At 41.2% G+C, this 16,699-nt stretch overlaps 1 protein-coding gene and 1 long non-coding RNA gene across 2 annotated transcripts in view; both read right to left on the reverse strand.

Moving 5' to 3' along the window:
- LOC122789742 (MORC family CW-type zinc finger protein 4-like) overlaps positions 1-16,699 on the reverse strand; it is an 844,690-nt gene that overhangs the window by 569,149 nt on the left and 258,842 nt on the right. The window lies entirely within an intron of this gene.
- LOC122789743 overlaps positions 1-16,699 on the reverse strand; it is a 152,957-nt gene that overhangs the window by 129,890 nt on the left and 6,368 nt on the right. The window contains exon 2 of the long non-coding RNA XR_006362871.1: positions 793-855. This is a non-coding gene — a long non-coding RNA (uncharacterized LOC122789743). The remainder of the gene's footprint in view (positions 1-792; positions 856-16,699) is intronic.

Below are 16,699 nucleotides of genomic sequence, written 5' to 3' on the forward strand. Positions count from 1 at the left end.
ATGAGGTTTAAGAGAAGGTAGGAACTGAACGTCTGTCATGTTCAATTGATTATATTGTAATGAATACATGTGATGTATAATGTTTGTACATGTGAACTTGTTACTTTTATACAGGTGTAAGTTTGCCTACATCACAAAAAATTCAATTTACACTATAAAAATGTTTTTCCTAACAGGTTACTTAAGTTTATGAAGACTTATGAGTTCAGACAGAACAGTGTACTGAAAAACATTGATGCTTCAGATTCTGTCAAGAAAGAAATGAAGAAATGGTGCTGGACGATGTTCTTTATACCGCAACAACTTGACATCAACAAGAGTGCATATGTCGGACCTGGAGGAAGGGGAAAAAGTCTCAGGTATTCAAAATGGCCTTGGGTTTCTACAGGGTAAAAAAATCAAAAGCGTGATTACTGCAACAATGAAGTAAGATGATCATCACATGCATGCAATATATTTATAAACACTGCCACACGCACAACCACAATATAAAAGATGTAATTATGACATTCCAAGATGGCTGCTTCCTTCCTCAGAAACGAATGGCTAATCTAGGTCTTATGACTGTCAGTGCAGAGGATTAAGGCTATGAGCCGTTTACAAGCTGCTTCCTATAGTACAGAGTTTGAGCCTCTCGGTTTCCATTTGCCTTATCTGTGATTTTGTGCAATTTATGTTACCAGACAGTGTTCTCAGGCGTAGTATGAAAAAGGTCCTCATGGATTTGTGTTCTATGCTGGGTAATAAATGCAAAGAAAAAAACAAAACCAAATAAATTCCCAATATACCCACCATTTCATTCATATTTTCTTGCTCCTTCTGTAGTTTTTCTTGCCGCTTCCTCTCTTTCTGCCGCTAGAAATGACAGAAGTTAAACAGATTACCTGTCACGTACTAATAATCAATTCACTTGCAGAACCATCCTTTTTTGACATTTTTCTAAAACATACAACAGGTTTATGCACTTATGTTCTGATATCAGCAGCTTATTACATGGCTGATGTTATACATAAACCTACATAAATGCAATCCAATCCAAGTTTAAGGCTGACATATTACATATTCACTAAAGGTATTAAATGTACTTCAGTCTTGGTAAAAAAATCTTATTTTTAATAACTATTAACTTACTAAAACCTGTTCACTGCTCAGGCAAAGAATTATAAATTTAATGATCAAAAATCAGTGTACATTGCCAGTGCCATGTAGCAGAGGGATATAGACCTAACTATGGCCAAGGCGACAGGGTTTGATTAGCATCTCAGGTGATTGAGGAGCTGGCAGGAAGGGATGGAAGGGCTCATACTCTGATGGCAGGTATTCCCAATGACACTCCTTGAGGGGGGTGCAGTCCAATGAGGGGAGTATCCCTCAGATGAAGTCAGCCAACGTAGGGGAGAAGGCAGATAATGGATAGGTCATAAAGAAAAAAGATATTCACCAAGAAACAGCCGGCCAGTCCACCAGTAACCCCTAATGTTCCGTCCCAACCCTAAACAGAGACCATCTGGGGAGGTTAGTAAGATATTTGGTTGACTCGACAGAGGACAAAGAATGACTCAGAGGGACGGAATAAAAAAACAAAAAAAAAAATCAGTTTATCTTGCAATGTAGTAATGAAGCTTTTACTGCAGTACTATTTTATAAAACAATTTTTATCCTAACCTCTAGATCACATTGTCATTAGCAGCACTCACTTTAAAAAAGTAATTCACAACTACATCACAATTTGATGAAATTGTTCCACAAAAATTAAAGGTAAACACTGCAAAAAAAAATGTGGGTTCCATCAGCTGGAAGAGCTATTACTGAACTCAACACTGAGGTACCTGTGTTTTACTTTTAACAGCTTCCATACATGTCATGCTGCTGTGAGTAAATCATTTAACTCACCCCAAAATTCACTTTTTTAATGTCTTGATTGACTAAAATTTCTAAACAAATGTAATACTATAGCATATTACTATAAATCTATACCATTGTGTAAACTTTGGTGGTGGTATCGTTTCTCTTTAAATTAATTTTCAACCAAAACATTTTTCACATACAAAATCGTTTTTCTCATATTTAACATTAAATGTGTACAATATTTACAGTGTATACATTTTTTTTTACACAAGACATTTTGATTACATCACACAACAAAACTTAATGATAAAAGAGAGATTAACCTAAAGTGAGAAAACTCTGCATTATTCATCAATAAATCTTCCTAGTAGTTTTGCAATTTGAGGCCAGTATTTAAAATTTGAGCTTATTAACAAGTCTCTGTTTTATTAAATATATTTCTTTATCATGTACTGAGAGGGAGAGTGCTTTGTAACCATCTTCGTGTGATCGACTTCCTTGCTATAACTAAAATGATCCACAATAAAGGGTACATAAACCAAAGGGTGTGTCCAACGACAAAACTCACACTGTTAATGAAAATAGGGAGTCTTGTTTAGTAGGCTTTAGCAGGTAAACCACAGGAATGAACAAACAGCATGGCCACATACTGTTTACTCTCGGTACTGTACTTTTTAAACATATTATCTTATGAAGAGATTTTGTAGAGTGACCCGTGCATATACTTGATATAGAACACAATGTAATAAAAATGTCTTACAGAAAAAAAATAACAGGAATTGCTGGTATACATATACATTTATCACCAAATGCAGAAATATAGTCTGGATCTCTCTCTTAAAAATGTACAAGGGCCAGTTTCCATATCAAAACATGAGCCAGTCAGGAGGCAGGGCTTTCTCTCACTCTGACAACTGTTCAGGTGGCCAGAGTTTCATTAGCAGACAGTGTTGGCTGAAGATGCTAGCAGGGAAAATTGGTTGCATCTATCCTAGGAGGAGGAAGGGGGTTCCTCCTGTGCCTAGGAAAGGAAGTCACTTGGTTGGAAAAGGAAAGCGAGAGTCAGTGTGGGCAGGATGTGCACTGTAGCTACATAAGACAATCAATGACATTAACTTCCTGTCCTGCATGTAAACGAATGCAAATGCATGAATGTTTGGTGTGGGGGGGACGGGGGACTGGCAGTACAGGTGTGAAAATTACCCCCCAGGGAACGAGTTAAGTCCCTAATGCAAAAAAGCTATTAACTGCCTGGATGTTGGTGAAAGCACAGATGTCCTCAGTATCTACCTAGATGATGTCCACCCCCCCCCCAAAACAAAATTGCCTCATAATAGCTTATGAACCTAACAACCACTAGGGCCCTTACAATCCCAGTCACGTACCCCTAACCATTTGGGTCCCAGGAGGTATATAAGAATTTGCGGGGGGGGGGGGGTTGTTAGAACACAGATAAGGATCTCTGTACTTTGCACTTGTGAGGTAAAGACCTTAGCCAGTATATCAAACCTTCCCATCTTCTGAACAACTTATTAATACCCCAAAACTTAAAATAATGATAACTTCCTGCAGACAATATACGTGTATATAATACATTACTGCTAATTTGTTTCCCATACAAATCTGCATTGGCACCTCTCAAGTCTTGCCCATGAAGAAAGCACCACACCACCACTTAGTAACCTATACTACAAAACAAAGAGAGCAAGAACATTTAAGATCAAAACTTTTTTGCCAATAAAAGGATACATATAAAAATCCCTTATTAAGCTCATACAAGAAAAGCAACTCCCACACTAAATGTTTCATGCTTTAATGTCTGTAACTGCCATTCTCTTTTTATCTTTTCTTTTAAAAATAATCATTTTTTTTTCTTTTTTTTAACCCACTTTCCCAATTTAATAGACACAGTTAAAACACCCCAGAAATATCATATTTTGTTAGTCTGCTGTAAATGTCATAAGAAAATGGAATACTCTCTACTTCTTCGCAATATTCTTTCATTAGGTTGATGCTGTCATTTGATCACAATGACATAACTTCAAAACTATAGTAAATCTCCGGATAGCCCTGTGGAGGAATTTTAAGACTATACTTAAATTTCCTAAAAGATCTGCTGTTCTTTCAAAAATCAATCACTACCAAAAGTCAAACAGCAAGAAGTCCAAAAGCTAGGATTAACAACATTAAATATAACCACACAGGGATAATACCTGCAAAGCAACACCACAATCTCAACACTGATAAGAGGCAATGAAAATACTTCAATGCCTAGGAAGTGGAAAGTGAAGGAAATGAAACAGTCCACAATATAAAAAGAAGGCAATTATCTGACCTATGTAGAAAATCAGATAAATAATATGAAGAAGAAACAACAAAAGAAACACCCAAAACTGAAAAATACCACAAAAAACAATAAAAAATGAAACAGTAGCTTGCGGACAATTCCCCCAGGCAACTCTTCTACAAAGTGGCAAAAAAGATCTAGTAAAAAGGTCTACGGGTAAAGGGACAAGTGTTAACAACCTAGGAAAGTTTTTGTCAGAAAAATATTCATTTTTATATATGTCTAATGCTCATTAGAAGCTAAAAGGGTTAACACATTTTCATTCTATTTTATGTACAAGCTTAATTCTGTATGAAATTATAAGATGATTTTTCAAACCACAGTATGCTTTCTGAAACTGCAAGATGCACCCTGACCTAGTATTTGCTAGCACAGCAAAATTCATGTTTATGCCTTTTGGAAATGTACCGAGACGTAGGTGATTATCTGCTAGGTCAGGAAAACGTATGAATAGTGTATGAATATAACAATACTGTTTTCTATAATATGATTGAATATGAACAATCAGCTCTGTTCATATTATGAGAACATGCACAGCTGCGTTAAAGAAGAGATACATGAAACAAAAGACTGCTTGAAGAATCTGTACTTGTTTTGTGCTCGAATTAGCTATAGTACCTTGAATGGTAACATAACATAGGGGGAAGCTGTATCTAACCTGTGTGGTCACCAAGGCCACGTTGTTTTTCTTAGGAAGTTTTTCATAAAATTGATAGTGCAAGCAGAAAATCATGGACAAACAGCTGCTATGTAATGATGATGTTAAAACTTGTGATCTGTTACGTCAGCTTGGTAGGCAATGTCTTATTAGAAAATGTATAAAAATATCTGCACTTCCTGATTCTAGTTAGACAAACTCTGTATTAGCACGTTTTTGTCTCCTTGCTGCAAGATTAAAGTGCCTTAACCTGAACCTACAGTGTATTGATCATTTTTAAAGTTTATTTTTCCTATGACAGTTTTAGATACAAAATTGCCTAATGTCTGACTGCATTGCTCCTACTGTTGATGAATATAGATTTTTTTCATGCCATATCTATTTCTTAGTGTCCCTATCTCCCTCAATGTCAATGCAATCATCATCAAGTGTGTAAGATATTAACCATGCTTCCACCGGAAGAAACTGGACATAGTATTTGTCTATACCACTGAACCTTTTGGTACTGCATTTAGTTCCCCCTTAATACTTTCAAATTATCATGAAATGGCATATAATAGGGTTCCCGCCTTATATTCATTCCTGAGCTCACTCATACCTATCAGTTATTACTAGAGACATATGGGTTTTTGTTTTCTGATCTCTGACAACCTTGACTGTAATCAGTGTTAATTTCTTCTATGCTACTTGTTTAATTGTTTACTTGATTATGATACACTTTACTACAATACATGTTTGTAATTGTTTACTTTTTTGTTATTATAAACTTTATTTCAATTTATCATGTATTTTGCATATGTTTGGAGCATTTCTCCTTGGGCCTCCGCTGAAAAAGGGCTTTTGCCCAGTCGGACTAAACCAGTTAACAAATGTCAAATAAAAAAAAAATATGTTTTAAAAGGAACATCACCAGAACAAAATTATCAGAGCATGACTTTAGTGGCATCACTACTGCAGCTGTAGTGAATTGTAGTGGCAGACACAAGAAGTCATGGGATAAAATTCTAATTTTAATGGTCAAGCTAAGCCACACAGTCACCTATGGAGTTACAAACTTTGGAAAGTGGCCAAAAGTTTGAAAATACAAACACAAAAAGCAGAAAACTGTTATTTAGAAGGTAGCTCAGGGCTCTGTCTCCATGACACACTGAGCAGCCCTGTAAACCAAGAGGGTCGCAGAGTATATGAACACTGCTCCAACTGGGCTGACAGGAGTAAGTCAGGGTGGTATAGGTACCTAATTAGGATGGGTTGTGGGTGGATAATAGGACAGGTGCACAAAGCAAGGCTAACACGGAAGGGGCCCTAGGACAGGCTAAGAGCATTGTGAAAGTTTTATATGTTGTCACCTGCTCCATCAAAGAAAAAGTATCATAAAGGGTCAGATGGTGAGATTATCCCATTTAGTAAGTGATGATATTGTTTTTGAAAAAGAATTTTACAATTTGATAGGATTATTCATTGAAAGAGAATACCCTTTAAAACTTATAGTAAAAATTAAACATGAGATAACGATCAAGAGAGAGACTTTTTTCATACCAATTTTAAGAATGACCGGAGGTCAAATACAGACTACAGTTAGTGACAGAAGTGGTGACGTTACGGTATTGAGATACAATTGTCAAACACCCACTATATGTACTACAATAAACAAATCCTGGAATATCTGCATTGAACAGGGAACAAAAGAAAAGATAGGTCAAAAACCACAAATAGTGTTTAGTCGGGGAAAGAACATTAAGAATATTATTGAGGGACCTCCAAAAAGAGGTACAAACAGATACAAATCTGTCATGAGTAAATGTGGTGCTTGTAGGTACTGCAAATTTATTAACGACGAACCTTATATGCCAGTCAGTCATTATAGGTTCTCCATCAAATGTCCAGGGAGATGCAATTGTAATTCACAAATAGTGGTCTATCTGGCCACATGTATGCCTTGTCCAGCATTTTATGTTGGGAAGATGACACATAGGCTGAGAGACAGGATAGGTGAGCACCTTAGGTCGATTAAAAACAGGGACCTGCACAATGCCCTTTACATTCATAGTACTAAATGTATGAATTTTAGAAGACCCATCTTTTTTATAATTGGAATGAAAGGGGAGGTGACACCAATTTAGAAGTGGAGGCAAAAAAGACAAAATGGCAAATGAGGTTGAATGCCACTGTGCCTCCAGGACTAAATGACAGCATCTTTCTGGTACCGATTTTAAAAAGGAGAGCTAGTCAAATTTAAGGTACGAAAATACAAGCATTGAGTTTAAGGGCATGATGCTAATTTTGGCAACATTTTTTAAATATTGTAACTTGAATTTTATTTGCACTGGGAAGAGAATTGGTGTTATGTCATATAAGTATTATTATTATTGGGCAGGGAAGTCATTAGAATGGAAATTAGGAGAATGATTTGATTGGTTGCATTGAATGTTTTTTAAGTGCAGCAAGTTGTTGCTTAAAACAACTCTGATGAAGCCTATTGAATGTAAAGGTGAATAGTCGTTTTGGTATATTAAACAGTGTCCGGTTTTACTCGTGGCTGTGATAGTTTTTTATTTTATTTTTTCAAGTTTACTGGTTGTTTGCCTGTTGGCAGTTTTGTAGTTTTACAAAGTTTTATATGTCTCAGACTACCAGACAATGTATCAAGATCCAAAAGGATGAGATGCAGACTGCTACTGAAAATGGGGAACATCTGGTATACTCTGCTTAGTCTGTAACAAGTGTAACCCTCACCAGGAAAAGCAACTGAGAAAACAGATATACTGATCAGAAGGACTCACTGCATTGGTATGGCAATATTTTATCAGGAAAATACATGTCTTGTTTATATTTTAGCTGCTGAAAAGATGAGCATGGATTTAAATTCGACAAGATGAATCTATACAGTGTCATTACTTGTAAAAGCGCTTCACTGCAAAGCCATAATCAAGAGGTGGAAGATACTCGAGTCTCAAGATATTTTGGCTTCATTAAAATAAAAACTATTTAACCTTTACCAAATGTTTCTGCAGTATTTCTGAAATAGAAGTGGTTCAAGAATTTTGAAGCAACTAGCTTTCAATCTTGAACTGTCCTTGTGCACATGCATAAAGTCCTCTGTCACTTCAGGGACATTTTCACAGACTTTACAATTGTGTTGAAAAAGGGGTTTTTTTCTTAATTTTACCTTGCTCTGATATATTTTAAATCCTAAAAGAATTAAGTCAAACAAGAGCCAGAAGTAAGTGGCAAGTCCCAGAAAAGTAGAGAAAATGGGGAAAATGAGAATAATGTTTCAAATAAAAGAAAACTACACTGTTCAACTACTTCTAAAAGTACCATCAGTATCCAAGATATAACCAAACACTAGAAACATCTAAAATGGGTCTTAAATGCATTAACCTATCCTTCATCCCCCTGGTTGTTACAGCTCTTTGTTGTAAGAATTTGTTCAAAGACAAAGAAATCTGCATTTCTCTTTTCTGAAAAAAAGCAGGATCTAGTTCACACAATTTAACAAAACAAGAAGCAATACTCTTAAAACTAGTATCTAAACATTTTTGTGTGACATTTAAGCAGCTGAACAAGCTACACCACCTTGTTCAGAAAATGCAGTCTCTGCTATATCAGAAAACAAATCTGACAAGGAAAAAAATAAAGCTTAAATATATGTTGTGTGGATCCACTTAATATAAACAAATTAAAATATTTGTAAACAGCTCTGGGAAGTCTGAAAGTAGCAAGTGCAACATCTTCCCAGCTCAGTAGGGAACTTTTTTTTATCAAAGTTGAAGAAAAACTGTCTGAAAAGTCAGTGAGTGGTATTTCCAGCATTGCCCTCGTGGATAATACTGGAGGTACAACAGCTCTTATTTCAACAAAAATGCATTTTTGTCACACTGTGTAACTTTCAAATATAGTTCATACAGTGGGTATAAAAAGTGTACTAACTTTTAGTTATGTACTTACCATAACTTTAGATGTTTGGGATCTATCTCGCCTACATTCTGTACTGATGGGCTCGGAGCCGATCCCTCGGCTCCGACTCTGCACGCTATGCTATAGAGCGAAGCCTCTTATTGGCTGAGCTATTCTCTATCCCAGGATGCACCACCACTAATCCCCCAGATCTTGTTTGTCCGCATTCATGCACACATACATAACTTGTTTATATAACATTGCCAGATGTTTCAAGATGAAACAATAGAATTCGGACCGTCCGATCTCTTCTGATCTCCAAGGCAGGGGGAAGGAGGGTGGGTATTAGGAATGTAGGCGAGATGGATCCCAAACATCTAAATTTATGGTAAGTACATAACTAAAAGATGTTATGTGATCCTATCTCGCCTACATTCTGTACTGATGGGACAGCGTCCCTAGCACCTAATTCCTGGGTGGCTCACTGGAAAACACTCCTGAGCACTGTGAAACCAAATGAAGCTCGCCCCCGAGATACCACATCCAATTTGTAGTGGGAAATGAAAGTGTGCGGGGAAGACCACGTAGCCGCAGCACAAATGTCACTAATGGCAAGCTTAGAATGGAATGCTATTGAAGTAGCCATAGCTCTTGTAGAGTGAGCCTTGACAGGGGTCGTAAGCTCTTTATTAGAAAAGGAATAAGCTTGACTAATACAGTCCCTGATCCATTTGGCAATAGTGACCTTTGTGACGGCTTTGCCCAATTTATTATCCGAAAAGGATACAAACAATTGATCTGTTTTCCTTATTTGTTTGGTCCTATCTAAATAAAAACGAATTGCCTGTGGACATCTAATGTGTGGAATATGTATTCCGCTTTGTTTGAGTACTTTGGAAAGAAAACTGGAAGTTCTAATGACTGTTGTAGACAAAAACCGGAACAAACCTTAGGGACAAAGGATGGATTTGGCCTGAGAGATACTCTATCTTTGTGAAAAACGAGGTACGGAGGTTTTACAGACAAAGCTTGAAGCTCTGAAACCCTTCTGGCTGAAATAATCGCAACCAGAAAGGCAGTTTTCCACGATAGAAATTTCAAATCACATGTTGCTGCCGGTTCGAAGGGGGGGGGGGGGGAGTTAAGGCACATAACACCACATCAAGATCCCATGGAGGAGCAGGATGAGAAATCGGAGGTCGTAAAAGCGCAGCACCTTTCATGAAGGTCTTACACAATCTGTTGCTCATTAAAGGTGGGTTTATAGATTCGTGAAAATTGGAAATAGCTGCCAATTGAACCTTGATGGTAGAGACTGAGGAACCTTGATTGAATAGGGAAGTTAGAAATTTCAGGACTTCTGATACAGGAATAGTGATGGGATCCAGACCTCGGAGTTGAGCCCAAATAGCAAATCTCTTCCATTTGCTAGTATACAACTTCTTAGTGGCAGACTTGTGGGCCGAAGATAAGATATGTATGACTTCCGGGTCTAAGGTATGATTCCTGACTATAGTCAGAAGAGGAGGAGCCAAGCTGTTAATTTCAAGGTGTGGAGGGACTGGTGGAGTAGTCCCGACTGATGAACTAATAGGTCTGGGATCTGATCCAGGAACCATGGACCGTCCAGTGCATATTTCCGAAGATAGGGGAACCATACCTGACGAGGCCAGTAAGGAGCAACTAAGATCATTTTGCTCCCCAAGTGAGACGCCTTTTGGATCACTCCGGGAAGGAGGGGAACTGGGGGAAAGACGTATAGCAAACCGGTGGGCCAAAGATGGGCTAGTGCGTCCCATAGGGCTCTCCCCCGGGTCCGGGGTGAGGGAGAAGAACTTTCTGCACTTCGCATTCATCGGGTTGTGAAGAGATCGCAACAAGGAATTCCCCATTTGCTGAAAATCTGAGTTGCAACCGTATTGCTCAGAGACCACTCGTGTGGACAGAGGATCGTTCTGCTCAGTCTGTCGGCTATGACATTGGACTTGCCAGGGATATGAGTCGCCACTAGAAATCGTTTGGTAGACACTGCCCATTCCCAAACTCTCATGGCCTCTCTGCAAAGGGGGTAGGATCTGGTCCCTCCCTGCTTGTTCAGGTACCAGACTACTGACATGTTGTCGGAGTGAACGGCAATTACGCCCTGAGGGAGGTAATCATGAAGGGCTTGTAGGGACAGAAACACCGCCCTCATTTCTAAGATGTTGATATGAAGAAGGCTCTCTTCCAAATGCCATTTGCCTTGGACTGACCTGCCCAGGGAATGCCCCCCCCCCCCACCCCACCTGGGAGGCGTCCGTAGTCAAAGTGGCCACAGGAGGAGGAGGAACAAAGGGTCGTCCCTGATCCAGATTGGAGGGCACCAGCCACCAGCGAAGGTCCCGTTTGCAGGTTTCCGTGATCCATATGAGGTGACTGAGAGGGAGATCTTGAAAGGATCACTGTGTTGAAAGAAGCCACTGGAGAATTTTCATGTGCAACCTTGCTAGGGGAACTAGAAGAACCGTGGCGGACATAGATCCCAATAGCTGCAGGACCATTCTGGCTGGGGCTTTGGATCTGGGAAGTAAGGCTCGAACTTGAGCCTGTATGGTTTGTATCCTTTCTGTAGGAAGATAGACCCGCATTTGGTTTGAGTCTATCTCTACTCCGATGAATCTTATGCGTTGAGATGGCAGCAACACAGACTTTGGCCAACTGAAGGTGATTCCAAGGGAAGTGCCCAGTGATATTGTGGCTTGTAGGCTCTGCAATAGTAGAAGGGTGACCATTCGGAACTTGGACTTTTTGACTGAACGATTTAGAATGCTGAGATGCAAAATGGGCCTCAAGTCCCCGGTCTTTTTTGGCACCAAAAAGAATCTTGAGTAAGTCCCTAATCCGATCTGGTCTGCGGGGACCGGTTGGATGACTCCTTTTTGAAGCAGCTTTGAGACTTCTAAGGCTGCAATTTCCCGTTGACTGGGTGGCGGGTCCGGGATTTTCTTGGACTGAGGTGGGGAGTGAGAAAAGGGAATGGCATAACCTCCGGCGATAATTCGAAGCACCCATCGGTCCTGAGTGATACCTTCCCAGGCTTTTAGGTGCCTTGAAAAACGACCCCCGATTGGCTCCGGAGCTGCACAGTCGGGCAATCCCTCAGGGACTGTGAAAGGCTGAAGAGCCACGAAAGGACTCGCGGTCTCCAGTGTTGCGGGGGCCTCTGCCGCCTCTGGGGTGGCGTCTTCCAGAAGAATTTCCCCCTCCTCTGCCTCTAGAAGGGGGATCGTCCTGCTGTGAGGGATAAGACTTCTGAGATCTACGGAACCACATTTTCCCTCCTCTTTTAGCCTTGGGGTAAGGCCGAAAGGGAGTGGAAAATCGTGCCCCTACGGCAGTCAAATCTTACCTTCTTGCTCGCAGCGGGTCAATGTGTCCTTTACCTTGGGTCCAAACAAAGAGGACCCATCAAAGGGGGCGTCGGCAAAGGAAGACTTGAAGGCTTCCGCAAAATGACACAGGCGGAGCCAGGCTTGCCTCCGTAGAGCAACATCTGTACCCGCCGCTCTACTCGCCCCTTCGGCTGCATAAGAAATGAGCCTCATGGACGAGTTTGATATGGATGACAGCGTAGCCAACTGAGAGCCAACCGTCTGGGCCAGCTGCTCAGGTAGGTTACCCAAGAGGGTATCTGAAAGCTCCTTGATCAGATCCCTCTGAAACCTGGTGAAGTGCATTAAATAGCTCAGGGATCTTAAAGTAAAGGCCGCTGAACTAAGGGTGCGCTTACCGTACCGATCCATGCTCCTAGACTCCTTATTAGGAGGATGGACGGACGTCGAAGCCTCTGCTACATCTTGCTGGGTAGCAGATGCCACCACCAAGGCATCTACAGCCACACCTTTCGTCAAAAACTCCTTTTCTGGGGGTGCTGACAGGAACTTATTTGGGCGAGCAGGCACCGGTTCCACAGAGTCTGGGTGTTCCCACGCCCTTCGACAGATCAAATCTAGGAGCTCGTCGAAGGGCGGAGACACCCAGGAGGCGGAGGGCTGAGCCCCGAAGGCCTTAAGGAACACTGACTCGTCAGCAGAAGGGGGTTTGGATTGCCAGCCACCTCGTTGTTTGAGGGCTTCCAGGATGTCTGCAAAGGAGACATCATCTGAGGACGACTTAGGGGAACCCTCTGCATCATCAAGATCAGTGTCTGACGTGAGAGACTCATCGGGGGAGTCAACGTGCTTCCTCTTGCACGATCTTTTCCTTGGGGGTTCCTCCGAAGAAGCTTCAGAGGGACCTCCAGGGGGGGGACCCCCAGTGGGGGTGACCTCAGGCCCTGGGGCTCCGCTGTCTAAGGACAGGGGGACTGCCAAAGACCCAGTCTCCGTATGCATGGAAGGTGCTGGAGAGACCGTGGAGGTAGCCAAATAAGATTTGGCTAACGCACTCCTCATGGCCCTGAAGGCCGGACCACCAGAATCCTGGGAAGGTCCCACCTCCGTGGCCACGACAGTAGACGGTACCCACGCAGCCGACGCACCGAGAGGAAGGCTTGGGACCGAAAACATCAGTCCCGAAGCGTCCCCCCCGGGGCCGACAGAGGAGGTCCGCATACCGAACTCCGACTCGAGAGCCGGGGTTGGAGTAAGGGTCGGGCCCGACCCGAAAACCTCCATCGGTTCCACCAGCACTGGCTCCAACGGTGCCGAGGCTGTTGGAGGAGGAACCATAACTACAGGGTGGACCATCGGCTCCGAAGCCGAATGGGCTGGAGCCGAAACTAACTTTTGGAACACAGGAGACTGGAAAAGTCTTAGGAGCACCCTGTCGATGTCCGAATCAGACATCTTGGAGGATCTAGATGACACCGATCGGGTCCGAACCGACTTCTCCATCGGCTCCAAAGGACAGGGGGACCGGCTCCGAACGGACTCGCCCAATATCGGTTCCGAGGGAGATCCCAAAACAATTTCCCTTGGTGCCGAGGAGGGCTTTGGCGCCGAAGGGGAAGAGTCTGAGCCGGCAACCCTCATCGGCTCCAAAATCAGTGGAATCGATGAAGGTGACCCGCCTCTCGATGCCCCAATCCTCGGCTCTGAAACCAGAGTCGTCGAGACTGGAGGCATTGAGGCAGACCGTTCCGCCCTCGGCTCCGAAGTCCGTGGAGCCGATGAAGAAGCCTGCCTAGGTTTCTTAGCAGTCGGTTCCGACGGGCTGGTCGGAGCCGACGCTTTCTTCTTAGTAGGAGAGGAAGAGGAAGATAAGGCATCCTCGAAGGAGGGTTTAATCAGCCCTTTCAATATTAATGTATTCTTCCTCTCTTGGAGGACTCTAGAAGAAAAGGCGTGACACATGCTACAGGACTCCTGTAGGTGCTTGGCGCCTAAACAATATACGCATGAGGAGTGGTAATCGGTTATAGACATTTTATAACCACACCTCGTGCACTTTTTGAACCCTGAGGGTCTATGTTCTTTTGACATCTTAACTGACTAGCAAAAAACACTGCAACAAGATAAAGTAGATCTATCTGCTCAGAATGAGATTTTAACACAATACAAAAATTTTAAACCAACTTTTTTTTTTTTTTTACACGACACAATACAATATTAAAAAGAAAAAATACAGAAAAGGAGGGCCAAGACCCTCTAATTTAAACAGGTACTTGACCTCCTAGAAAAAATAATAGACACTAGCTGAAGAATAGGGGAAGGCCCCTCTAACTTAAACGGGAAACCTTTCCCTTAATCAAAAACACAATTTTTCACAACAAAATGCTTCAAAACACACTCGTACAACAACAATAGCTGTTAAAACAGCTTTTTGGGTAAGAATAACCAATTTCCTGACAGGAACTTTGAAAGAAAACAGTACTTAGCTCAGCCAAGTTTGAGACCACGTCCTAGCTTGTAAGAGGCAAACGAGATCTGGGGGATTAGTGGTGGTGCATCCTGGGATAGAGAATAGCTCAGCCAATAAGAGGCTTCGCTCTATAGCATAGCGTGCCGAGTCGGAGCCGAGGGATCGGCTCCGAGCCCATCAGTACAGAATGTAGGAGAGATAGGATCACATAACATCCCCTGTTTAAATACCAGGTTTTTGTGATTTAAAAAAAAAATGAGACCACAATAAATAATTTCAAAACTTTTCCCACCTTTAATGTAACCCATAACCTGTACAATTCAACTGAAAAACAAAAATCTGTTGGGGGGGTCGGGGATATAAGAAATAAAAAAGTACAATAAGCTGGTTGCTTAAGTGTGAATACCCTTAAACTAATACTTTGTTGAAGCACCTTCTGACTTAATTACAACATTCAGTCTTCTTGGGTAGGAGCCTATCAGCATGGCACATCTTGACAAGGCAATATTTGCCCACTCTTCCTTGCAAAAGTGCTCCAAATCTGTCATATTGCGAGGGCATCTCTTGTGCACAGCCCTCTTCAGGTCACCCCACAGATTTTCTATTGGATTTAGGTCCGAGCTCTGGCTGGGCCATTCCAAAACTTTAATTTTCTTCTCATGAAGCCATTCTTTTCTTGATCTGGATGAAAGCTTGGGGTCATTATCGTGCTGAAAGGTCAAATTCCTCTTCATCTTCAGCATTCTAGCAGACGCCTGAAGGTTTTGGGCCAAAAGGTGACTGGTATTTGGAACTGTTCATAATTCCCTCCACCTTGACTAAAGCCCCAGTTCCAGCTGAAGAAAAGCAACCCCAAAGCATGACATGGCCAGCACCATGCTTCACCGTGTGGATGGTGTTCTTTTGGTAATACGAAGTGTTGTTTTTGTACCAAACTTACCTTTTGCAATTGTGGCCAAAACGTTCAACCTTGGTCTCAGACCATAACACATTTTCCCACATGCTTTTGGGAGACTATGTATTGTTTCGCAAATTTTATATGTATTGTTTCGCAAATTTTATATGGGCCAGGATGTTTTTCTGTGTAAGAAAAGGCTTCCGTCTTGCAACCCTATCCCATAGGCCAGACATATGGAGAATATGGGTGATTCTTGTCGCATGTAGTACACAACCAGTACTCGCCAGAAATTCCTGCAGCTCCTTTAGTGTTTCTGTAGGTCTCTTGGCAGCCTCCCAGACCAGTTTTCGTCTTGTCTTTTAATCAGTTTTGGAGGGACGTCCAGTTCTTTGCAACTTCACTGTTGTCCCATATTTCTCCACTTTTTGATGACTGTCTTCACTGTGTTCCATGGTATATCCAATGAACTTCAAAAGAAAAACACTGCTAACGCCACGCTATGTATGCTTGAGAAGTCAGGAAAAGGATTGAAATAACTCGTGCAAGCAGCGTCTGGTAAAAATCCACGTATTTAATATAATATCATACAAAACACCACACAATTGTAAAAACTAGTTGAGCGCTTTCACCCGTTATTAATACAGGCTTCATCAGAACTAAATGCCATATTGAATTCCTAACCATTTTTAAAAAGTCTTTGGCGCCAAAAATCTAATAAAGGTGTACACACTTAATTAATACTTTGTATGTACCGTACTCTAAAGTTACTTAAACTAATGTAAGCTGCCAAAAATATTTCAAACAAGTTTAAAAATACAAAAAATGCAAGTGAATGAACATGCAGTAATTATAAGTGTGTATATTCAACACTAACCCAAAAAAATTGATAAATATTCACTATACATCACTAAATATACATATTAACCCAAATAACACGTTATAACCACAATAAATACATTAAAAAAAAAAAAAAAAAAAAAACATTTTTGTATAAATATTAATGACTCAATTTATGTAGTAATGGTTTGATAGTCAAACTCTCATTCAAACCTGGGGCAGAGGCTGCATCAGTATAAATTTGCCACCACATTTCCCTATATGATAGATGGCCCTTCTGATCACCTCCCTTAGGGTCTGTCGAGAAGAGCCACTGGAGTGATCCCCTGGGTGAATTTTCTATTTCCCATCCACTCATCAAGATTCCTCT

This window comes from Protopterus annectens, chromosome 15.part0 (genome assembly GCF_019279795.1).
Source record: "Protopterus annectens isolate FY-2018-M chromosome 15.part0, PAN1.0, whole genome shotgun sequence".
Taxonomy (NCBI): Eukaryota; Metazoa; Chordata; order Ceratodontiformes; family Protopteridae; genus Protopterus; species Protopterus annectens.